This window comes from Aquarana catesbeiana, linkage group LG06 (genome assembly GCF_042186555.1).
Source record: "Aquarana catesbeiana isolate 2022-GZ linkage group LG06, ASM4218655v1, whole genome shotgun sequence".
In the NCBI taxonomy this organism is placed as follows: Eukaryota; Metazoa; Chordata; class Amphibia; order Anura; family Ranidae; genus Aquarana; species Aquarana catesbeiana.
The window spans coordinates 80,893,808-80,920,690 of record NC_133329.1 but is presented as its reverse complement, the minus strand read 5'-3'; the positions used below and the strand labels follow the sequence as shown (position 1 = coordinate 80,920,690).

Sequence of the window (26,883 nt, the reverse complement as noted above, 5' to 3'; positions counted from 1 at the left end):
TCAGTTTTCTTGCTCCAGTCCAGTTTATTATCTACAGTATGTGCACCTCCAAATACTCTACTATATCTGCTCCTTCCTCCTTCTTAAATCCACAACCAGCTCCTTTTTCTTCGTCACGCTACTACCCCCGCAGGAGCCGCTGGTATTTACCCGGGTCTTCCCCACTTTTTCTCCGCAGCCAGGTACAAGGTAGATTCACACAGCCAGGTGCACACACACTTCCGCTCGTTGTCTTCAATGATCAGTCTAGGAGGAGTTTTGTTTTGTTGTTTTATTTTTGGAGAATTTGGATAGGAAATGAACGGTATCATTAGCAGTAATCAACATGGATTCATGAAGAATCGTTCTTGCCAAACCAATCTATTAACCTTCTATGAGGAGGTGAGTTGCCATCTAGATAAAAGAAGGCCCGTAGACGTGGTGTATCTGGATTTTGCAAAAGCATTTGACACAGTTCCCCATAAACGTTTACTGTACAAAATAAGCTCCGTTGGCATGGACCATATGGTGAGTACATGGATTGAAAACTGGCTACAAGGGCGAGTTCAGAGGGTGGTGATAAATGGGGAGTACTCGGAATAGTCAGGGGTGGGTAGTGGGGTCCCACAGGGTTCTGTGCTGGGACCAATCCTATTTAATTTATTCATAAACGACCTGGAGAATGGGATAAACAGTTCAATCTCTGTATTTGCGGACGATACTAAGCTAAGCAGGGCAATGATTTCTCCACAGGATGTGGAAACCTTGCAAGAAGATCTGAACAAATTAATGGGGTGGGCAACTACCTGGCAAATGAGGTTTAACCACTTGCCGCCCGCCATATAGCAAAATGACAGCGGCAAAGTGGTTTCAATATCCTGACCGGACGTCATATGACGTGATCAGGATATTAAGCCGCTGCGCGCCCCCGGGGGCGCGCATCGCGGCAATCGTTGTTGTGGTGTGTCAATCTGACACACCGCAACTCCGATCTAGGTAAAGAGTCTCTGACAGAGACTCTTTACCATGTGATCAGCCGTGTCCAATCACGGCTGATCATGATGTAACTAGGAAGAGCCGGTGATCGGCTTTTCCTCACTCGCGTCTGACAGACGCGAGTAGAGGAGAGCCGATTGGCTGCTCTCCTGACAGGGGGGGGTCTGTGCTGATTGTTTATCAGCACAGCCCCCCCTCGGATCCCACCCAGGACCACCAGGGAAGCCGCCCAGGGCCACCAGGGAAGCCACCCACACTGGACCACCAGGTATGCCCCCTAGACCCCCAGGGAAATACCAATCTGTGCCCAGGCGGCTGCCAATCAATGCCCAGGCAGCTGCCAATCAGTGCCCACTCCAATGCCTACCACTGCCAGTGCCACCAGGGATGCCTATCAGTGCCTCATATCAGTGCCACGTATCATTGCCGCCTATCAGTGCCGCCTATCTATGCCCATCTGTGCCGCCTATCATTGCCACTCATAAGAACCCATCTTTGCAGCCTTTCAGTGCCCATCAGTGTCGCCTATCAGTGCCCATCAGTGCCCACCAGTGCCACCCATGAGTGCCCATCAGTGCCACCTATCAATGCCCATCAGTGCTGCATATCAGTGCCACCCATCCGTGCCGCCTACCAGTGCCCATCAGTGCCCATCGTCAGTGCTCGCTCATTGGTGCCACCTCATCGGTGCCGCCTTATCAGTGCCTGTCAGTGCCGCCTTATCAGTGCCCATCAGTGAAAGAGAAAACTTGCTTATTTACCAATTTTATTTAACAGAAACAAAAGCAAAACTTTTATTTTTTTCAAAATTTGTTTAGCAAAAAATAAAAACCGCAGAGGTGATCAAATACCACCAAAAGAAAGCTCAATTTGTGGGAACAAAATGATAAAAATTTAGTTTGGGTACAGTGCAGCATGACCGCGCAATTGTCATTCAAACTGCGACAGCGCTGAAAGCTGAAAATTGGTCTGGGCAGGAAGGTGTATAAGTGCCCTGTATTGAAGTGGTTAATGTAGAAAAAAATTAGAGTAATGCAATTGGGTGGCAAAAATATGAATGCAATCTATACACTGGGGGGAGAACCTCTGGGGGAATCTAGGATAGAAAAGGACCGGGGGGTCTTAGTAGATGATAGGCTAACAAAGCAAACAAAATATTGGCATGCATTAAATAAAGGGATTAACTCCAGAGATAAAACGATAATTCTCCCGCTCTACAAGACTCTGGTCCGGCTGCACCTGGAGTATGCTGTGCAGTTCTGGGCACCAGAAGTTGTGACTATAGTCGTGATCTCAGGAATTTTCCTCACTTTGGAAAGATTTACCTTACTTCCTGTTGCAGGTATGGGACAGGAAGTGAAAGGAAAAAACTGACAGGAATTATAACCCTCCTGAACCCTATTAAAAATGGAAAAAAAAAAAAAAAAAAAAGGGTATGCCTTCAGTTCTACATAAGGTTAAAAAGCCTTTCCGCTTGAACGACGTGTGTTTTTATAACTGTACTTTGTACCACGAGTGGGAAAAACCTGATGTAACATCGTGACTTAAATGTTTCCTGAATCACCATAACAAATACGTTGTAGAGATCCCATTAATCTTAACCTAATTCATCATTTTTATCAGCTGGCCCCCGGTCGGGGCGACTCCTGGCCTTGCGTCTCCAGGTTGTTATAAAGGCCTAGATAACATTCACCTCACATTAGGCTTCATATATATGTCAGCTAAAACGCACCCACGAGCGCCGTAGCTAGCAACCGTAATCCAGATGAAAACAAGAACACAATTCAAGTTACGCTGATTTGTTGTGATTTTTTTTTTTTGTTTTGTTATTGTTTTTGCTAGGTGACTGAAATGCGATTGCCTAAGAACATGTCGGATTTCACAATATGAACATTTATAGGAGTTCTGTCACTGTTCTGGTTCAGCTCCCTCAGGTAGGTGAACAATATGGCCCTTTGATGAGAGAACACAGCAAACTCCTGTCATTGGAGTGGGCAGGAGATTTATTTCGCTACCACACGCTAAGCAGACAAAGATTACCACACAATGGCTGTTGTGATTTGTGGTTGGCAGGTTGTGAAAATATTGGAAATGGCAGAAATGTTAGGTCAGCGGAGTGCAGGAACAGCCCGAGGTGAAGGAAAATGGAGGCACCTGCCTCGGCAGTTACACTGAAGATAGATAGTCGTGTGCCTTTAACTAAGCGGCAAGGCTCATTGGCACTGCAAATGTTTAAAATCGTGTGAGTCAGTACAGAGGAATGTAAAAGTATTTAGGGCTTTCAAAGTTAAGGCACTGCTGCAAACTCGGCGAGTTCTCCTCGGCAGTGGCGGCCAGTCCACAAGGGGTACAGGTGCACTGCCCCCCAGCTCACACCATCTGTGTGGCCACACACTGTACGGGGCACTGGACCAATAGGTTTCTACCAGGTCTGTTACCCACTCACAGGCACGTGACCACATTCCGAGGCCCCAATTGGCCAGTTTTATATTGTCCTCTAGGTGCGAGCCCTCCCACACTGCGATGCCAGTGAATTGGCATCGGCTTCCAAAGAAGACCAGGTGAAGATGGAAGCTGTGGAAAGAAGACCAGGTGAAGATGGAAGCTGTGGCATCAGACAGTCCAGGGGATCTCCGATGTAGGGTGAGTGCGGACCTGGAGGGGGCCGCCCGCACCCCCGCCCCCCAAAATCCTCCAGCACCAGCCGCCACTGCTCTTCGGTCACCATTGGAAGCACAGCAGATACCGGCCAATAGAAGCCTGCCAGCGCTCTATTTTCTGTATAGAAACAAAAGGGTGGCCGCAGATCAATGGCGTTGCTTGTGGTAAATCTTTGGGGAGGCAGTAAAAACATGTAGGTAGTTGGCGCTCTTATGCAGCAGCACTGCAGTCAGGAGGAACATTCTTGGGTCACTGGGGAATCTATCCCATTGGATGCCATCTTGGGTCAGGCAGAGCATTTTTAAGGCCCTTGCTCATAGATTTAGGGGTATTTGCTAATAGGTAGAGTAGGGACAGGTACCCCGCCTAGTAGAGACAGAACTAGAGGCAGGGAAAGGTTCCTGACGAGGAGGGAAAGCTTAGGGCTCGCAACTTCCCTAGACATCTGCCAGTTTGGGCACAAGACAGGCTGGCCACATTCTTCCCCTCTCTATAGATGCTGTCAGTTCGGCTGCTTTTGGAACCGTGAAGTGATCAGGGTTGGGTTGCCTTCCCACAGGTTAGTTGCCATGTTTATTACTTTTAGGCAAAAAAAACAAGACTTTAGCATTACTTTAAATCTTTCCTTTACCCTGACCTGGAAAATCTTCAGTAGCCGCCAGGTGGGCTGGTAGTTCCTGAGGTCAGTGGAACTAGGATTAATGCCTACAGTAGAGTGATGCCCCGTACACACGGTCGGACTTTGTTCGGACATTCCGACAACAAAATCCTAGGATTTTTTCCGACGGATGTTGGCTCAAACTTGTCTTGCATACACACGGTCACACAAAGTTGTCGGAAAATCCGATCGTTCTGAACGCGGTGACGTAAAACACGTACGTCGGGACTATAAACGGGGCAGTGGCTAATAGCTTTCATCTCTTTATTTATTCTGAGCATGCGTGGCACTTTGTCCGTCCGATTTGTGTACACACGATCGGAATTTCCGACAACGGATTTTGTTGTCGGAAAATTTTATAGCCTGCTCTCAAACTTTGTGTGTCGGAAAATCCGAAGGAAAATGTGTGATGGAGCCTACACACGGTCGGAATTTCCGACAACGAGGTCCTATCACACATTTTCCGTCGGAAAATCCAACCGTGTGTACGGGGCGTTAGAGATACTCATGTATGCAACCTACAACATTGACTGGGGTGCTGACATTCCAGGACAGGTAAGTGTCCTAATATTAAAAGTCATCAGCTACAGTATGTGTAGCTGCTGGCTTTTTATTTTTTGCTGGGGGGGGGACTCCGCTTTAAGAGGCTTTTGTCTATCTATCAGTGTTCAGGAAGAAAGACAGTTCTGGAAGCGTGTACAGTGCCTTGAAAAAGTATTCACACCCCTTGAAATTTTCCACATTTTGTCATGTTAAAACCAAAGTACGTGAATGTATGTTATTGGGATTTTTTTTTTGATAGACCAACACAAAGTGGCAGATAATTGTGAAGTGATAGAAAAATAATAAATAGTTTTAAATTTTTGTTTACAAATAAATATCTAAAAGTGTGGCGTGCATTTGTATTCAGTTCCCTTTACTCTGATACCCCTAACTAAAATTTAGTTGAACCAATTGCCTTCAGAAGTCACATAATTAGTAAATAGAGTGTTCCTGTGTTTAATTTAATCTCAGTATAAATACAGCTGTTCTGTGAAGCCCTCAGAGGTTTGTTAGAGAACCTTAGTGAACAAACAGCATCATGAAGGCCAAGGAATACATCAGACAGGTCAGGGATACAGTGGTGGAGAAGTTTAAAGCAGGGTTAGGTTATAAAAAAATATCCCAAGCTTTGAACATCTCACATAGCTCTGTTCAATCCATCATTCAAAAATGGAAAGAGTATGACACAACTACAAGCCTACCAAGACATGGCTGTCCACCTAAACTGACAGGCCAGGCAAGGAGAGCATTAATCAGAGAAGCAGCCAAGAGGCCCATGGTAACTCTGGAGGAGCTGCAGAGATCCACAGCTCAGGTGGGAGAATCTGTCCACAGGACAACTATTAGTCGTGCTCTCCACATATCTGGCCAGAGTGACCAGAAGAAAACCATTGTGAAGAAAGCCATAAGAAGTCCCGTTTGCAGTTTGCGAGAAGCCATGTGGGGACACAGCAAACATGTGGAAGAAGGTGCTCTGGTCAGATGAGACCAAAATTTAACTTTTTGGCCTAAAAGATAACGCTATGTGTGGCAGGAAAATGACCACTGTACATCACCCTCAACACCATCCTCACCGTGAAACATGGTGGTGGCAGCATCATGTTGTGGGGATGCTTTTCTTCAGGCAGGGACAGGGAAGCTGGTCAGAGTTGATGGGAATGTGGATGGAGCCAAATACAGGGCAATCTTAGAAGAAAACCTGTAAGAATCTGCAAAAGACTTGAGACTGGGGTGGAGTTTCCCTTCCAGCAGGACAACGACCCTAAACATACAGCCAGAGCTACAATGGAATGGTTTAGATCAGGCATGTCCAAAGTCCGGCCCGCGGGCCAATGGCGGCCCGCGGTCCGGTTTCGGACGGCCCGCCTGGTAATTTTGACATATATATCTTTTGTGGCCCCCAACGAATCCCCGAGCGCCGGGGGCCATAAAAGATAGATATGCTGGCTGCCTTGGAGGGGGCGGGACAAGCGCCGTACAGGATACAGGAGAATTTCCTGTTTACACGGCGTCCTGTGTAAAAGGAAGTCCCGTCTCCTGCGCTGCCATTGGACAATTGTTTTGTCCATCATAGGAGGCGGGACTTTCAATTAAAGAGGCCGCCGTGTAAACAGGAATTTCTCCTGTATATCTGTTGGCGCTCGTCCCGCCCCCTCCCTGTCTCCTCCAAGGCTGCAGATGGACATGAATCAGGCTGCACTGACAGCAATGGTGAGTCTGCATTCATGTCAATGTGGTGGGGGCTGCCGTATTTATGTCAATGTGGTGGGGGCTGCATTCATGTCAATGTGGGGGCTGCATTCATGTGAATGTGGTGGGGGCTGCATTCATGTCAATACGGTGGGGGCTGCATTCATGTCAATACGGTGGGGGCTGCATTCATGTCAATACGGTGGGGGCTGCATTCATGTCAATACGGTGGGGGCTGCATTCATGTGAATGTGGTGGGGGCTGCATTCATGTCAATACGGTGGGGGCTGCATTCATGTCAATACGGTGGGGGCTGCATTCATGTCAATACGGTGGGGGCTGCATTCATGTGAATGTGGTGGGGGCTGCATTCATGTCAATACGGTGGGGGCTGCATTCATGTCAATACGGTGGGGGCTGCATTCATGTCAATACGGTGGGGGCTGCATTCATGTCAATACGGTGGGGGCTGCATTCATGTCAATACGGTGGGGGCTGCATTCATGTCAATACGGTGGGGGCTGCATTCATGTCAATACGGTGGGGGCTGCATTCATGTCAATACGGTGGGGGCTGCATTCATGTCAATACGGTGGGGGCTGCATTCATGTCAATGTGGTGGGGGCTGCATTCATGTCAATACGGTGGGGGCTGCATTCATGTCAATACGGTGGGGGCTGCATTCATGTCAATACGGTGGGGGCTGCATTCATGTCAATACGGTGGGGGCTGCATTCATGTCAATACGGTGGGGGCTGCATTCATGTCAATACGGTGGGGGCTGCATTCATGTCAATACGGTGGGGGCTGCATTCATGTCAATACGGTGGGGGCTGCATTCATGTCAATACGGTGGGGGCTGCATTCATGTGAATGTGGTGGGGGCTGCATTCATGTGAATGTGGTGGGGGCTGCATTCATGTCAATACGGTGGGGGCTGCATTCATGTCAATAAGGTGGGGGCTGCATTCATGTCAATACGGTGGGGGCTGCATTCATGTTAATGTGGTGGGGGCTGCATTCATGTTAATGTGGTGGGGGCTGCATTCATGTCAATACGGTGGGGGCTGCATTCATGTCAATACGGTGGGGGCTGCATTCATGTCAATACGGTGGGGGCTGCATTCATGTCAATACGGTGGGGGCTGCATTCATGTCAATACAGTGGGGGCCACATTCATGGCAATGGAGTGGGGGCCGCAGATGGGCACTGATTAGGCTGCATTGATGGGCACTGACCCTTATTTTGCTTCACAGTTCTTTATTTAAAATATAAGATTTTTTTTCCTGAAACTTCATTTTTAAAGTGAAGGTGCATGTTATAAGCAGATTAAATCCGGTATATCCAAATAACACGCCCAAGCTCATCTATTCACCACACACAGCACAAAGGCAAGAGAATTCTTGTTGGGCCGTGTATTAGTGCTCGGATGGACACACTTAGACCAAATTTTAATGGTTTAAGAATGTCAGGCAAAATGGTCGGCCCTCAAGCATGTTCTATTCATCAAATCTGGCCCTCTTGGAAAAAAGATTGGACACCCCTGGTTTAGATCAAAGCATATTCGTGTGTTAGAATGGCCCAGTCAAAGTCCAGACCTATATCCAATTGAGAATCTGTGGCAAGACTTGAAAATTGCTGTTCACAGACGCTCTCCATCCAATCTGACAGAGCTTGAGCTATTCTGCAAAGAAGAATGGGCAAAAATATCACTCTCTAGATGTGCAGAGCTGGTAGAGACATCCCCAAAAAGACTTGCAGATGTAATTGCAGTGAAAGGAGGTTCTACAAAGTATTGACTCAGGGGGGCTGAATACAAATGCATGCCACAATTTTCACATATTGATTTGTAAAACCTTTTGAAAACCATTTATCATTTTCCTTCCACTTCACAATTATGTTCCACTTTGTGTTGTTCTATCACATAAAATCCCAATAAAATACATTTACGTTTTTGGTTGTAACATGACAAAATGTGGAAAATTTCAAGGGGTATGAATACTTTTTCAAGGCACTGTACATAGGTAGGAAGTTGTCCCTGGTTTTGCTGCTATCAAATTGGGCATCCCATAATTCCTATCCCCCATTATTACCCCTAATAAAACATAAAAACCAAGCTCAGAGACTGTTCCTCATGTCTGGAGAAAGTGTGGAGAATACTTGTTGCCTGTCTGTGCAGGAGGGGGGAACCCAGTTACCAGCGGCTCCTTCCTGGGTGAGCGCTACAGGAACATCACCCGGCCTGGAGCGGCCGACCACTCCCAGTAGAACTACTATGAGCAGGTGGCAAGCGGTTAAATTCGATTTTTTTTTTTTTTTGCGCCCAGGGTTCAGCTCCAAGTTTCCTGTTATTGAACCACTTCCAATCAGTAGTGTATTTAGGTTTTGTGCTGCCCTAGGCCTGACTAAACTCGCGCACCCCCTAATTTAAATATGACCCACCCCCTTCCTGTCAACACCACACCCCTTGCTGTATAAGACCCACCCTGAAATTTTCGAGTGGGTACACTAGTTCTGAGGGCCTGGGGGGGGGCGCAATGCATTCCCTTATCTTGCATAGATTTCCTCTCACTTCCTGTTTGGCTATGGGGCAGGAAGTGAAGGGAAATCTCTGCAATGGGACAGGGATGGTAAAAAATAAACTGACAGGGGCTATAACCCTCCCTTATGCTTTCAAAAATGAAAAAGAAAGTGTTGCCTATAGCACTACTTTAAGCACAAATTTCTGATAATTTTATGGAGAGGACCAAGAAGATATAACCATGCTAATGGTGCAGCAGAAAACATAAAGTACAGTGAGGAAGGTTTGTGGTCTAGGATGAGAGGACAGTCAGAATTACAAGTGGCGCCCCCCCCCCCCCCCCCCCCCCCCCAGTTGCGGAATGCCAGCCGCTCGCATACCGGAAGCAGTGAAGCTTTGTGGGGGAGCTAGACTAACTTGCCTCTCAGCCCAGTCCGCCCTATAAGACTGGTGCTACACTAACAGTGTAGCACAAGCTGGCAGGGACTCTTTCTGTGCTGCCCCCCTGCAAAGTGCTGCCCTAGGCCTGGGCCTTGTTGGCCTAGGCTGGGATACAGCATTGCTTCCAATAGTAACTATTAGTTTTGGCAATGCAACAGCAAGAAAAAACTAGCAGTTGTAACCAATGTATATGCCTGAGGAGTGTTCCCTGGTTTAAAGGTCTTGTGCCGTCACTGTGGGGAAAAGAACATAAAATGGAGAATAGGCTTTCAATACCCTAGAGGGCATGGCAGATCTCATTGGCCATACTAAGGTTGGGCGGCCCATGGAATGACTGAGTTTCAGGAGGACACAGCATACAAAAAAGCCTGTGATTCCCACTTTAAAGTACATTTACCACTTTACTGTATAAAATTGAATGTACCATACCACAGTGTGTTATAATAAATGTAATTTCTTTCATGAAATACTGTTTTTACAGTTTTTTAATATGTTTTTACATTTGGTCCTGCTGATCCACTGCAGCCACTTTCAGGGGTTGATTTACGAAAGCAAAATAGACTGCGTACTTTACAAGTGCAGTTGCTCCAGTGCTTAGTAAATGAGGTGAAGCTGTACTTTGCAAAGTACACATTCACACACAAGGAATAAAAAAAAAAAAAAAAAAGCATTTTTTGCTTGCAAATGATTGGATGATGGAAATCAGCAGAGCTTCACTATATTTACTAAGCTCTGAAGCAACTGCCCTTGCAAAGTGCACAGTCTTGACTGCACATCATCTCCCTGGACCAGGGAGCAGGAGCGGCCGGTCCATAAGGGGCGCAGGGGCGCCGCTCCCCTAGTTTGCATGCGGGGTGCCGGACTCATAGGTTTCATGATTAGAGCCTGAGGCTCTAATTGGCTTGAAAAATGTTGGGCTCGGGGCGCAGATACCACCCACTTGTGACACTAGCGAGTCAATATTCGCTATTGTCTTCCGGCTTCTCCTCCCGGCCAATCAGGACAGGAGGCGGATCGGGTTGGCAGCGAGGAGAAGCCGAGGGAGGTGCCGCAACCATGGAGGGGTGAGTACAGACTGGGGGGTTGTTTTGCCACCTCCCCAAAAAAGTTTAGCACCAGCCGCCACTGTTCCATAGACTGACAATAATGGACCATGCATGCCCAATGGGGTGGATTTACTAAAAGCAAATAGACTGCGCACTTTGCAAGTGCAGTTGCTCCAGAGCTTAGTAAATGAAGGGAAGCTTTTCTTCGCAAAGAATGCCCAATCAAATGTAAGGAAAATAATTTAAAAAAACTGAAATTTTGCTTGCACATGATCGGATGATGGGGGTCAGCAGAGCTTCCCCTCATTTACTAAGCTCGGGAGCAACTGCACTTGCCAAGTGCACAGCCTATTTGTCTTTAGAAAATGAACGTGTGTCAGCACTTCCACTTAGAGACTCCATCAAGGGCATATAGAACAAGTTGACAACGCAGGAGCACAACTGGGAGACAATTGTCACCCCATGACAGGAGGAGCCTGAACAATGACCTTTATGGCAGGATCACTAGGTACTCTTTTAATAAAGCTTATATGTGATTTTTGTGATTAAGTTTGCAACTATTTTAACCACTTCAGTTCGAGAAGATTTACCCCCCTTCCTGACCAGGCCATTTTTTGCGATATGGCACTGCATAATTTTAACTGACAATTGCGCGGTTGTGCGACGCTGTACCCTAATAAAATGTTTGTCCTTTTTTTTCCCCTACAAATAGAGCTTTCTTTTGGGGGTATTTGATCACCTCTGTTGTTTTTATTTTTTGCGCTATAAACAAAAAAAGACCGACCATCTTGAAAAAAAAAAAAACTATTTTTTTTACTTTCTGCTATAAAACATATCCAATAAAAAATGTAAAAAATCGAATTTCTTCATCAATTTAGGCCAATATTTATTCTGTTACATGTTTTTGGTTAAAAAAAAAAAAAAAATCCCAATAAGCGTCTATTGATTAGTCTGCGCAAAAGTTAAAGCGTCTAAAAACTATCGAATATTTTTATTTATTTTTTAGCTTTTACTAGTAATGGTGGCAATCAGCGACTTATAGCGGCGGACAAATCGGACAACTAACTGACACTTTCAACACTTTTTGGGAACCAGTGACAAAAATGCAGTGATCAGTGCTAAAAAATATGCAATGTCACTGTACTAATGACACTGGCAGGGAAGGGGGTAACATCAGGGGCGATCAAAGGGTTAAATGTGTTCCTAGGGAGTGCTTACTAACTGTGGGGGAGGTGCTCTGACTGGGGGAAAGTAAAGATCCGTGTTCCTGCTTAGCAGAAACACAGGATCAGTACATTCCCCTCTCACAGAACGACAGTCTGCATAGCTCTCAACTGTCCCTGATTTCGAAGGACTGTCCCTCATTCGGAACAAAGTCCCTCTGTCCCTCTTTCCTCCTCATTTGTCCCTCATTTTGGTCTGATCTATATAGTTGTATATAAAATGCACTGCTTATCTATCAGAAAGTGTTTCCCAGTGCTAAACCTTTCATCTAATTTCTAAATGACTGCATTTGCAAATTCCAAAAACCAATATAAAAGAATAGTAGTTGTAAAAAAAGCACTTGTGGGTTTAGCCGACCATTTTTTTTGTACAATTCGCCTTTAAGAGGGAGTGGCAGGGGATGTGTCCTACGCCTCCATACTTTTGCTAAGTTATCCCTTGTTCCCATTTCAGAAAGTTGGGAGGTATGAGTCTGCCTTGTTTACATTGGCAGACCGCTGTTCTGCCTGTCTCCTGAACGAACGCTGATTGGCTCCCGCTGTGTCCAATCACAGTGGGAGCTGGCTGCCGGCAGGATGCGTGCGCGCACCCCAGCCTCGGAAGTGTCAGATCACGTACGTATATATGTGCGTTGGGGCAGTCCGCAAGCGGTTAAAGAGGATCTGAATTCAAGATTCGCTATCCTATAGGTAACATTGAGAAATGTTAAATGTTCCTAAGCATTACCATGCAAGATTTATCTTCAGCCTTAAAGTGGTTGTAAACCCTCACAATATACACAGTGAAGTGAATAGCCTCAGATGATACGCAAAGATGAAACGAATCCTCCTACTTAAGTTTTACTTGTTTATCTGCAATCTTCTCCTTTGTAATCAAAGTGCTGATCTTAGATTAAATCCTTCTGCATTTTTCAGTATCACAGGGGAGGGGGTGGAGAGCTGCAGTTACAGCTCTTGTATACACCATGTGAGAGCTGACTGAAGGAAAGGAACACCCCTCCCCTCTTCACATACAGCAGAACTGTGTTCTGAATAGACAAGCTGTGTGCTGAGCTCTCCTCCCCGTCACAAATTTTATCTCACATGTCGGGAATACTTATCAGAAATGACTCATGCTGATAAGAGAGTAATGAAGCACCAAAGAAAAACTAAACTTATGGGCCAATTTACTAAAGGCAATTAGACTGTGCACTTCGCAAAGTTGCCTGCTGCAAGTGCAGTTGCTCCAGAGCTTAGTAAATGAGGTGAACCTTCATTTTGCAAAAAAATACCCAATCGAGTGCAAGGAAAATGAAAAACACTGCATTTTTGCTTGCGCATGATTGGATGATGGAAGTCAGCAGAGCTTCTGCTCATTTACTAAACTCCTGAGCAACTGCACTTTGAAAAGTGCACAGTCTGTGTAACTTTAGTAAATCCACCCCTAAGATCTTTGGAGATGGACAAGTAAACACTACAGATACTGTATATGTGCTTTGTTCAGATTTCATGACTGAGGTGTACAACCACTTTAAAGTGGAAAAGGGGTTTAATTATTCTTCAAAATGCCCCCTCCCCTCCTACCCATCCTGCCTAGCCTGTATTACAAAATACACTCTTGTGATCCAGCAGCATCATCTCTCCTGTGTTAGTAAGAGGCTGCTGTAGGGATGAGGAGGGAGCGCCGACAATGCCCGTGGGTGACAACACAGCTCCCAGAATTCCCACACCCCTACCCCAGGTCAGAGCTGTAGGATCATGTGACCGAACCAAAGCAGATTAAAAACAGGTAAGTACACAGATTTTTTTAATACGGGTTAGGCAGGATAGGTACGGTAGGAGGAGAGAATAGTTATTATACATATGTTTTTCTTCCACTTTAAACTCCTCCTGAAAAACAGCATTGGATTTCCAGCAGAGGCGGCTCTCCAATTAGGCAAATTAGGCGATCGCCTCAGGCCTCGCCATCATAGGGGCCTCGCCATCACCGAATTTGCCTGATATGTGCCGCCGGCAAATGACAGGAGCGGGTCCGAGGAGACCTCCTTCACCCTCCTGCTCGAGCCGCCGCGAAAAGACTGGAGGGCATTCCCTCTCTCTCTCTGCTTCCTGCCCATCCCCCCTCCTTCCTCCTGTCAGAGTTGAGCAGAGCAGCAGAAAAAGGGTCTGTGTGGAGAGAGAAGCTGCTGCGGGGTCTTCTCCCCCCCCCCCTCTCCTCCTCTCAGCACTGTACTTTGTTTCTTCCCCCTCCTTCTTATTGGACAAGGGGGAAAAAAAACACTAAAATGAAACAGAGGAGGATTGTGGGAAATGTAGTCTCGAGTGGTGGACATTGCAAAACTAAGGGAAGAAACTGCAGGCCCCAGCATGCCCAGCTGAAGAGGAGGGAGAGAGATCCAGAATCCCGGGGGAATTTTGGGGAAGTGCACCCAGAACTCCATCAGAGAGAGAGAATCCCACTGCACTGCACCATCAGAGAGAGAGAATCCCACTGCACTGCACCACCACAGAGAAATCCACACTGCCTATCACCATCACTTCTGAAGAAAGGCATGAAGTTATTTCCAGAATACAGATCTGGGCACCACCCAGTGGAGTCGCCACAGGCAACCCAGAATGAGCCAACTCCTGATCAGAGGAACCATTGTTGCTGTATCCTCAGGTCAGGTAAGAGGGCCAGTCGGCCATTATCTTCTGCCATCTATAGGAACTGCCCACCCTGGTATTCTTTGGCCCTAATACTGCCCGCAGGCCCTATTCACAGCTGCAAGAGATGAAGATTTAGGACTTAGTGCTAGTTCACACTGCAGCGATGTTCAACATCGGATGTGATTTGTACCACACTGCAGTGCAGATCACATGCGACTTCTATGCGATTTCAGCCATACATATTGTATGGCTGGATTTGTATCGCATTTGGAAAAAACTCGCACAGGACCTCTTTTCTGATCTGCAGCAGAATCGGAACGCGTGGGTGTTCACATCAATGTGATCTGATTCCTGTCCGAATTTGCAGTTTACACTGCGATATGCAAACTGATTTGGGGGTGTCATTAACTTTGTATTGACCCTCCAAGCAGTTCACATAGGGCAGTGTGAACTGCCACCGGGAGACATACGATGCGGGAACCCGCAGCGGATTCGCTGTAGTGTGAACCAACACTTAGGCTCGGTTCACACTGGTGCGATGCGAGAACCCTGTGAATCCACTGCCGGTTCCTGCATCGCACCTGACTCGGTTCACACTGCCTTATGCGAACCGCTGAAAGTGTCAATGCAAAGTTAATGACACCCCCAGATCGGTTCACATATTGCTGTGTAAACTGTCAATTTAGACATGAATCATGCGATCCGATTCTGGTGTGGACCAAAAAAAGGGTCCTGCATGACCTTGGTCCAAATGCGATGCAAATTCAGCAATACTATCTGTATGGCAAAAAATCACATAGCACAGACTTCACATGTGATTTGCACTGCAGTGTGGTGCGAATCACATGTGAATCGAGCCTAAAGACTGCCCTATAACTGTAGTGGCCCTAGGGCTATGGCCAGCACTACCATATGGTGGCTTAAGCAGCCACCTCAGGGCACCAGGATAGGGGGGCAGTAAAATCCTAATCCCCAGCCCCTATAGCAGCTCGGAGTGTGTGTACTATAGTAAAGCTGACTGTCGCCTTTCATCTGGAAGTGTTACAATTGGCTGGGAAGCCGCCTATCACTTCCACCACTGACACAATGTGCAACCCCCTTCACCATGTTTACCGGGCACCACTGTCCCACCTGCGGGCCCGGTGCTGTCATGATGGGTGGCACTGGGAAGGGCGGCCGTAGCTCAGCAGACCTTCATCCACTCAGCCACCCTCCTGTACACAGACCGTGAAGTGTCATGTATGACGTCAGGGGCAGGCTGGGCCGGGGGGGGCAGAGTGCCCCCTAGGCCACTCTATGTTGAAAACAGCTGGCAGCTGCTGCCCGCTGCCTTTTTTTTTTTCTTCTGTAGGAAATTGGGCCGGCGGCCCATCCGGCTGCTGTTGCATTCCGGGAGTTGTAGTCCGCGCTCAAGCTCCCAAGCAGGGCAGAGGAAACTACAACTCTGGTGAGTCTGCATTGATGGGCACTGATGAGGCTGCATTGATGGGCACTGATGAGGCGGCACTGGTGAGGCTGCATTGAAAAAGCAGGTGGGCATGGATGAGCTGATTTGGTGGTTCAATGGGCCACTTGACTGGACAGGCTTCCAGCCCTCCCCTGTATGACGTCACTTCCTGGACCAGGGATAAGTAAACGAAAATCCTTGCACTGGCCCTGCACAGTTTGTTGTTGCCATTTAAAGGAAAACAATTAGGAAACTGCTATTCCTTTAAACATGTTTAGATTACAGTTGTGTTGCTAAATATTGTTTTACCTATTCTCGTATTGATTTTTTTTGCTATTGATATAGAGCTGCTTTTATAGATATATTTGTTTACCTTTATTACCTGAGGGTAGTTCTACTCTGCTTTGTGAACTGGATTTTTTATCATTTATGCAAGTTCCTAATTCTAGACAAATAGTGTCTACCACTAAACACGTGTGTAATTGTTTATTGCCTATATCCTACAGTAAGGTGAAAGGTACTATACGCTATGTGTGTCTGTAGTGATTCAATCAACCAGGTGTGTCAGAGGGGCTGAAGGTGTTCTTGGAGTTGAGGCGCAGAACAGGGAACCCAAAATTACCAAGCGGCTCCTTCAGGGGTAGTGCAACACACATTACCCCAGTTTTGATTGACAGGGGACCTTAACACCGCTGTGCTCAGGCAGCATTAAGAGCCCTGACTCACTTAAGTGTGCCGAACATCTGATCTGCAGCCCTTTATTTTAGAGATGACAGGACATCTTAATGCCTCTGTATGCAGGCAACGTTAAAAGCCCTGTTACACTCACTTCTCGCGTAACCTAAGACTCCTGATGTTCTGCCTACCAGCCAATGAGGAGTGATGTTGCGTCTGCGCACGTCACTTTTCCCATCCACCGCACGAGCATCTCAATCTGGGAAGGCCTGCTGCATAGTTCAAGGGCATCAGTGGGACCTCATGTCGAAGTTTTGCCTAAGGCCTCACAAAGCCTAGAGCCGCCTCTGATAGGGGGATATATATAGGTGAGGGGTGAAGAGGGGTATATAGTATATGGGGGAAGAGGGAAGTATATAGATAGTATATGGAGGGGGAAGGGAGTATATAGATAGTATATAGGTGGGGTATACAGATAGTTTATAGGTGGGGGATATATATATATATATACTGACTCTTGAAGGCCTGCAGGAAGAGGCGGTGTGGGATCTGCTCCATCTTGGTCCCCCGGGGGTGGTCCGGTGTTGGAAGGGCTGTCATGTTTCTTATGTGCCATGGAGGGGGTCACACAATCACTCCTTGTAGACCTGCCTACTGCGCGCTCTACCCGCCCCCCTCATTGGCCGTCCTCTTTCTCCTCCGCGACGCTCATTGGCCGACAACCTGCTCCTCCGCGCCGCTCATTGGCCGCCACGCTGCTACTCATTAGCCCACCCACCTGTCCGTCACCCGTGGGCATGCTCTAAGCTTCATCATAGCAACTGCGGGAAGAGGAGGAGCGCGAGGCATGCCGGGAGAAAGGGGCGGAGCCGAGTAAAGAGCGCAAATCTGACTGACTCCTCACAGGAATCCCCGGATATAGAGGTGTGACGTATGTACTCTGTATATACTATATATCCACTGTCCTATATATATCTCTATATACTATATCACCCATATATACCCTGATATAGAGATGTGATCTGTGTAATCTCTGTATATACTATAAATCCACTGTCATATATATATATATATATATATATATATATATATATACATACTCTGCCAATACCCTGCCATACCCTGCCAATACTCTGCAATGCCCTGACAATACTCTGCAATACTCTGCAATACTCTGCCAATACCCTGCCATACCCTGCCAATACTCTGCAATGCCCTGACAATACTCTGCAATGCCCTGACAATACTCTGCAATACTCTGCAATGCCCTGCCAATACTCTGCAATGCCCTGCCAATACCCTGCCAATACCCTGCCAATACTCTGCCAATACTCTGCAATGCCCTGCCAATACTCTGCAATGCCCTGCCAATACTCTGCCATACCCTGCCAATACTCTGCAATACCCTGCCAATACTCTGCAATGCCCTGCCAATACCCTGCCAATACTCTGCCATACCCTGCCAATACTCTGCCATACCCTGCCAATACTCTGCCAATACCCTGCCAATACCTTGCCAATACCCTGCCAATACCCTGCCATACCCTGCCAATACTCTGCCATACCCTGCCATACCCTGCCAATACTCTGCAATACCCTGCCAATACTCTGCCAATACCCTGCCAATACCCTGCCATACCCTGCCAATACTCTGCAATACCCTGCCAATACTTGCCAATACTCTGCAATACCCTGCCAATACTCTGCCATACCCTGCCAATACTCTGCCATGCCCTGCCAATACTCTGCCATGCTCTGCCAATACTCTGCAATACCCTGCCAATACTCGCCAATACTCTGCAATACCCTGCCAATACTCTGCCATACCCTGCCAATACTCTGCCATACCCTGCCAATACTCGCCAATACTCTGCAATACCCTGCCAATACTCTGCAATGCCCTGCCAATATTCTGCCAATACTCTGCAATGCCCTGCCAATACTCTGCCAATACTCTGCAATACTCTGCCAATACTCTGCAATACTCTGCAATACCCTGCCAATATATTATTACAGTGGGGGAGATTTTTTTTTGTTGATCCGAGGAACGATCCGAACTGTGAGTTTTTTGATCCGTTGCACCCCTAATCTCTATATACTATATCCCCCGTATATACCCAGATATAGAGATGTGACCTGTGTACTCTCTGTATATGTACACTCCAATGTCCCCATTACAGTCTATGACTGGGCCCAGGAGCTGACACTCCAATGTCCCCACTATAGTCTATGACTGAGCCCAAGAGCTGACACTCTGATGTCCCCACTATAGTCTATGGCTGAGCCCAGGAGCTGACACTCCAATGTCCCCACTATAGTCTATGACTGAGCCCAAGAGCTGACACTCTGATGTCCCCACTATAGTCTATGGCTGAGCCCAGGAGCTGACACTCCAATGTCCCCACTATAGTCTATGACTGAGCCCAGGACCTGACACTCTGATGTCCCTACTATAGTTTATGGCTGAGCCCAGGAGCTGACACTGTAATGTCCCCACTATAGTCTATGACTGAGCCCAGGAGCTGACACTCTAATGTCCCCACTATAGTCTATGACTGGGCCCAGGAGCTGACACTCCAATGTCCCCACTATAGTCTATGACTGAGCCCAGGAGCTCACACTATAATGTCCCCACTATAGTCTATGACTGAGCCCAGGAGCTGACACTCTAATGTCCCCCTATATTCTATGAATGAGACCAGGAGCTGACACTCTAATGTCCTCACTATAGTCTATGACTGAGCCCAGGAGCTGACACTCTAATGTCCCCACTATAATCTATGACTGAGCCCAGGAGCTGACACTCTAATGTCCCCAGTGCAGTCTATGACTGAGCCTCTAATCTTTATCTGTTTGAACCTTTGCCAGGAAATGCGGAGTTGTCGGAGTGTGGGGAGTCGTGCCGCGCTCCAGTGAGATTTTGGCAGACCTTCGGAGAAAGGTGGCTGAAGTCTATCAGTCTGGACAGGGTTACACCACCATCTCCAAGGCCCTGGACCTCAATCGGACTACGGTCAGAGCCATTCTCACTATAGTCTATTACTGAGCCCAGGAGCTGACACTCCAATGTCCCTACTATAGTTTATGGCTGAGCCCAGGAGCTGACACTCTAATGTCCCCACTATAGTCTATGACTGAGCCCAGGAGCTGACACTCTAATGTCCCCACTATAGTCTATGACTGAGCCCAGGAGCTGACACTCTAATGTCCCCACTATAGTCTATGACTGAGCCCAGGAGCTGACACTCTAATGTCCCCAGTGCAGTCTATGACTGAGCCTCTAATCTTTATCTGTTTGAACCTTTGCCAGGAAATGCGGAGTTGTCGGAGTGTGGGGAGTCGTGCCGCGCTCTAGTGAGATTTCGGCAGACATTCGGAGAAAGGTGGCTGAAGTCTATCAGTCTGGACAGGGTTACACCACCATCTCCAAGGCCCTGGACCTCAATCGGACTACGGTCAGAGCCATTCTCACTATAGTCTATTACTGAGCCCAGGAGCTGACACTCCAATGTCCCTACTATAGTTTATGGCTGAGCCCAGGAGCTGACACTCTAATGTCCCCACTATAGTCTATGACTGAGCCCAGGAGCTGACACTCTAATGTCCCCACTATAGTCTATTACTGGGCCCAGGAGCTGACACTCCAATGTCCCCACTATAGTCTATGATTGAGCCCAGGAGCTGACACTCTAATGTCCCCACTATAGTCTATGACTGAGCCCAGGAGCTGACACTCTAAAGTCCCCACTATATTCTATGAATGAGACCAGGAGCTGACACTCTAATGTCCTCACTATAGTCTATGACTGAGCCCAGGAGCTGACACTCTAATGTCCCCACTATAGTCTATGACTGAGCCCAGGAGCTGACACTCTAATGTCCCCACTATAGTCTATGACTGAGCCCAGGAGCTGACACTCTAATGTCCCCAGTGCAGTCTATGACTGAGCCTCTAATCTTTATCTGTTTGAACCTTTGCCAGGAAATGCGGAGTTGTCGGAGTGTGGGGAGTCGTGCCGTGCTCTAGTGAGATTTCGGCAGACCTTCGGAGAAAGGTGGCTGAAGTCTATCAGTCTGGACAGGGTTACACCACCATCTCCAAGGCCCTGGACCTCAATCGGACTATGGTCAGAGCCATTCTCACCAAGTGGAAGAAGTTTGGAACGGTGGTGAATCTACCTAGGAGTGGTCGTCCTGCGAAAATCTCCCCCCAGGCCAGAAGGATCATCATCAGTGAAGTCAAGAAGAACCCTTCTGCCTCGTCCCGGGAACTGCAGGCCTCTCTGGCCTCGGCTCAGGTGAATGTTCATGACTCAACCATTAGAAAGACTCTGTGCAAAAACGGGAGAGTGGTGAGCCGGAAACCTCTCTTCCCTAAAAGGAACATGGCGGCTTGTCAGGAGTGCAGCGGAAATCTCCAGAATATCTCTACTCATCTCTGGAAGGGCGTTCTGTGCCACTAAGAATCAAAAGTCCACTGTGTTCAGAAAAGGTATATGATGTTCCAGAGTTCGTGTGGGACTAATACTGTTCTATGGAATCAGAATAAAGAATTCACTCACCACCAGTGTAAGGAGGTACTACCATGACCACCAGTGTACGGAGGTACTACCATGACCACCAGTGTACGGAGGTACTACCATGACCACCAGTGTACGGAGGTACTACCATGACCACCAGTGTACGGAGGTACTGCCATGACCACCAGTGTACGGAGGTACTACCATGACCACCAGTGTACGGAGGTACTGCCATGACCACCAGTGTACGGAGGTACTACCATGACCACCAGTGTACGGAGGTACTACCATGACCACCAGTGTACGGAGGTACTACCGTGACCACCAGTGTACGGAGGTACTACCATGACCACCAGTGTACGGAGGTACTACCATGACCACCAGTGTAAAGAGGTACTGCCATGGCCACCAGTGTACGGAGGTACTACCATGACCACCAGTGTACGGAGGTACTACCATTACCACCAGTGTAAAGAGGTACTGCCATGGCCACCAGTGTATGGAGGTACTACCATGACCACCAGTGTATGGAGGTACTGCCATGACCACCAGTGTACGGAGGTACTACCATGACCCCCAGTGTATGGAGGTACTACCATGACCACCAGTGTACGGAGGTACTGCCATGACCACCAGTGTAAAGAGGTACTGCCATGACCTCCTGTGTAAAGAGGTACTACCATGACCACCAGTGTACGGAGGTACTGCCATGACCACCAGTGTAAAGAGGTACTGCCATGACCACCAGTGTAAAGAGGTACTGCCATGACCACCAGTGTAAAGAGGTTCTACCATGACCAGCAGTGTACAGAGGTACTGCCATGACCACCAGTGTAAAGAGGTACTGCCATGACCACCAGTGTAAGGAGGTACTGCCATGACCACCAGTGTAAGGAGGGGATGTGTCTCTGGGGGTGTGTCTCTGTGGTTGTGTCACTGGGGTGTATCCCTGGGGGTGTGTCTATGGGGTGTATCCCTGGGGGTGTGTCTCTGGGGTGTATCCCTGGGGGTGTATCCCTGGGGGTGTGTCACTGGGGTGTATCCTTGGGGGTGTGTCTCTGGGGTGTATCCCTGGGGGTGTGTCACTGGGGTGTATTTTTTGGGGGGTGTCTCTGGGTTGTGTTTCTGGAGTGTATCTTTGGGGGGGGTATCTCTGGAGTGTATTTTTGGGGGGTGTCTCTGGGTTGTGTTTCTGGAGTGTATCTTTGGGAGTGTGTCTCTGGGTTGTGTCTCTGGGTTGTGTCTCTGGGGTGTATCCCGGGGGTGTGTCTCTGGAGGGGTGTATCCCTGGGGGTGTGTCTCTGGGGGGTGTATCCCTGGGGGTGTGTCTCTGAGGGGTGTGTCCCTGGCGGTGTGTCTCGGAGGTGTGTCTCTGGGGGTGTGTCTCTGGGGGGTGTATCCCTGGGGGTGTGTCTCGGAGGTGTGTCTCTGGGGGTGTGTCTCTGGGGGGGTGTATCCCTGGGGGGGTGTCTCGGAGGTGTGTCTCTGGGGGGTGTGTCTCTGGGGGGTGTCTCTGGGGGATGTGTCCCTGGGGGTGTGTCTCGGAGGTGTGTCTCTGGGGGGGTGTCTCTGGGGGGGTGTCTCTGGGGGTGTGTCTTGGATGTGTGTCTCTGGGCGGGTGTCTCTTGGGGGTGTGTCTCTGGGGGGGTGTGTCCCTGGGGGTGTGTCTCGGAGGTGTGTCTCGGGGGGGTGTCTCTGGGGGTGTGTCTTGGGGGGGTGTCTCCGGGGTGTGCCTCTGGGGGGTTGTCTCGGAGGTGTGTCTCTGGGGGTGTGTCTCGGAGGTGTTTCTCTGGGGGTGTGTCTCGGGGGTGTGTCTTTGGCGGTGTGTCTCGGGGGTATGTCTCTGGTGGGGTGTCTCGGGGGTGTGTCTCTGGGGGGGTGTCTCTGGGACATTGACACACCTGGAAATGGTTTCACATCCATATAAAATGTATATTTATTGTGAATAATAATGATATATAGGGAATAATATCGATTTACTTCCTGATGTGGTTTTGTATTTCCCCCCCTTTCATGCAGTGTCTCCGCCCCCCCAGAAGGTGAAGGACTTCCTCTCCTGGAGGTTCAGCTCTCTGATTCTGCAGATTTGTGACCACCAGAAGCAGATGGAATCCATTGTGTACTTTTTTGGTCAGCGTCACCTGAGGCTGTCTGATTCATCATGGAGCCTGACAAGTATGGATGGGGGGGATACCAGGGGACATCGCTGAATCTCTGAGGGGGGGGATACCAGGGGACATCGCTGAATCTCTGGGGGGGGGTGATACGAGGGGACATTGCAGAATCTCTGGGGGGGGGGGAATACCAGGGGACATCACTGAATCTCGGGGTTAATAGTACGTCCGCTGACACCAATGCTGGGGGTTATTGGTGCGTCCGCTGACAGCAATTCCGGTTTTAATAGTGCATCCGCTGACACCAATGCTGGGGGTTAATAGTACATCCGCTGACACCAATGCTGGGGGTTAATAGTGCGTCCGCTGACACTAATGCTGGGGGTTAATAGTGCATCCGCTGACACCAATGCCGGGGTTAATATTGCGTCCGCTGACAGCAATGCCGGGGTTAATAGTGCGTCCGCTGACACCAATGCTGGGGGTTAATAGTGCGTCTGCTGACACCAATGCTGGGGGTTAATAGTGCGTCTGCTGACACCAATGCTGGGGGTTAATAGTGCGTCCGCTGACACCAATGCAGGGGTTAATAGTGCGTCCGCTGACAGCAATGCGGGGGTTAATAGTGCGTCCGCTGACACCAATGCCGGGGTAAATAGTGCGACCGCTGACACCAATGCTGGGGGTTAATAGTGCGTCCGCTGACACCAATGCAGGGGTTAATAGTGCGTCCGCTGACAGCAATGCCAGGGTTAATAGTGCGTCCGCTGACACCAATGCTGGGGGTTAATAATGCGTCCGCTGACACCAATGCTGGGAGTTAATAGTGCGTCCGCTGACACCAATGCCGGGGTTAATAGTGCGTCCGCTGACACCAATGTTGGGGGTTAATAGTGTGTCCGCTGACACCAAATCTGGGGGTTAATAGTGCGTCCGCTGACACCAATGCTGGGAGTTAATAGTGCGTCCGCTGACACCAATGCCGGGGTTAATAGTGCGTCCACTGACACCAATGCCGGGGTTAATAGTGCGTTCGCTGACACCAATGCTGAGAGTTAATATTGCGTCCGCTGACACCAATGCCGGGGTTAATAGTGCGTCCGCTGACACCAATGCCGGGGTTAATAGTGCGTCCGCTGACACCAGTGCTGAGGGTTAATAGAGCGTCCGCTGACACCAATGCCGGTCCCAGTAACTCCTCTGACATACACCTGGATGACAAACCCCCAACAAGCATAGCGCCCCCCATTGATTTCAGTGCGTTGCCCTATGCCCCACAAGCCTGACAAAGTATCTCATGACGCGTTCTGCTTTGTTTTATTTCCCGCGCATTTTGCCACATTTCTTGTATTGGGGTCTCACGTTTTGGGGGGAAATTTACAATAAATGGCACTACAAGCGTGAGGCAGATATTTTTGCGTGTTCCGGGATTGCGTGGAAACGTGCATTTCTGTGCGCATTACCAGAACGCGCAGATGTGACCAAAGATGGTGGAAAGTTGTCACCGCGGCACGCCAAGTTCCACCATATTTCCATTTATATTCCTTTGTTCCCTGTTCTAATTTTTCCTTTTTCCCAAGTATGGGGCATGAGTGATTGTCCATACAGAGCAGGAGATCTATGGGGGGGAGGGTGGTCAGTAGATCAATAGAGCATATGACTGGAAGCAGGGGGCCAAGACAAGGGGGGGCATGACCCAGGCATTATGCTCGGGGGCAGGGCACAGGTGACAGGCTCCCTCTCCTAGCACCTCCCCCACAACATTACGTCATACTCCTTCGCCCCGCCCCTACCTATTCTGCTCCACCCACTCCTCAGTCTGAATTCTCCTACACCGAGAGATTAGATGAGTCTCCTCCCACATAAAGTCCCTGGCTCCACCACAGGCTGATAGGTTCATGGAGCCTTCACTAACATGGCAGACCGCCCACAAGTCCTGGTCCATTGAGCAGCAGTCATTGGTTGCTAGAGATGCCGGCATGCCTAGCAACCAATGACTTCACGTGCCTGCTGTGTGCCCTGCAGCACATTTCTCCTGCCAGCTCCCACCTTCTGCCTGCCAGGCTATAGGGAGTTCTCCTACAGGTACACTGAGCTCTGTGATGGAGGCAACTATTCTATGGGGGCAGTTTGATGGGGCAATTAATCTATGGGGACACTGTAATGGGGCAACTGATCTATATATGTACTCTGATGGGGCAAGTGCTTTGTGGGGGTACACGGATGGGGCCAACTGATTTATGGGGGAATCCGAAATACAAAAATGTACTATACTTCAGCTTAGCAGTCCTCATATATGGTGGCTGCATTCGTTTTCTTTTCCCTTTGTCTTTGATCCTGCCAGTAACTTCCTGTCCTAGGGTGACAACACTCACTGTACTGAATCTATGGAAACGTTGTCACCGTAGGACAGAAAGTGTGTTTGGACTACAGAATACTCCCCCCTGTCTATAACATAGTGAGGTGATGTTTTGTAGTCCACATAGAGAACTGGGACTGAAAACAGTCCAGAGACAACAAGAGCAGAAAGTTCTGAGCTCTGTATATTTCCGGCAGGATGAAAAGTGACATTTTTTCACTTGTAGAAGGGATAGAAGAATACGGTATATTCTATATCTTCATGCAGACTTGTAAAGTTGCTGAGAGGTCCACTTTAAGGTCTGCCTGGAGTCCTGCTATGAAGCCTTGATTGCTGAGCTCTTCTTGTCCAGGATAGAGACTCTTATGTCTTCCCTTCTTCTTGTCACAGGAAGAATACCTCAGCTCCTTGTTAAGTGAATATCAAGAGAAAGATGAAGTGGAGCAACAAAGAGCGCTGTGTGCCAAAGCCTGTGGAAGATCCTCCAAGGGTAAGTACTAGCAGATAACAGCCCCTGCTTCACCACAGCGACACACTTTATTTTCTATCAAATCTAGAATGGAAATCACCTTGCCTTAAGTGTGGACCCCCGAGCAGAGGAAATATTTTGGGACTTACTGGGCATGGACACGTCGTGGCCTCCCCTTTCCAACCCTCTAACCACCCTATTGGTCTGTGTAGCTTCCTGTCATACATGTACTGCATTATGACCACTAGATGGAACTGAGGATCATCCTTATTTTCTTATTCCTGCTGGGGGGATGTCAACGTCAGGATGGGGGGTGTCGGTGTAATATTCCTGGGGGAACGTCAGTGTCAGGATGGGGGGTGTCGGTGTAATATTCCTGGGGGGACGTCAGTGTCAGGGTGGGGGGTGTCGGTGTAATATTCCTGCTGGGGGGACGTCAGTGTCAGGATGGGGGGGTGTCGGTGTAATATTCCTGCTGGGGGTATGGGTGTAATATTCATGTTGGGGGGGTATGGGTGTAATATTTCTGCTGGGGGGGTATGTGTGTAATATTCCTGCTGGGAGGGTGTCTGTGTAATATTCATGTTGGGTGGGTATGGGTGTAATATTCATGTTGGGGCTTGTCGGTGTAATATTCCTGATGGGGGAGTATGGGTGTAATATTCATGTTGGGGGGGTATGGGTGTATTATTCATGTTGGGGGGACGTTTGTGCAGGAAGTTCTTGTCGTATGATGGACACGGCGAGGATTTGGTCACACCTAGGTGTTCTGGATTCCCGAATCGGTGCAAAACGCAGCACACGCTTGCGATCCCTTTACTTTCAATATCATCCCAATCGAGGCGTGATTTTGCCGCGATTGTTGCCTGACGGCCTATGGGAAATAGGCGTCCCGCAATTTTTTTTTGTGATT

General features: G+C 48.5%; 1 long non-coding RNA gene across 1 annotated transcript; it reads left to right on the top strand.

Annotated features, from left to right (window-relative positions):
• Positions 1-20,559: 20,559 nt before the first annotated feature.
• On the top strand, positions 20,560-25,986 carry LOC141147648 (uncharacterized). Its single transcript, XR_012245078.1, has 3 exons — positions 20,560-21,000; positions 23,048-23,203; positions 25,892-25,986. It is a non-coding gene; the product is annotated as an uncharacterized lncRNA (long non-coding RNA).
• The last annotated feature ends 897 nt before the right edge of the window (positions 25,987-26,883 follow it).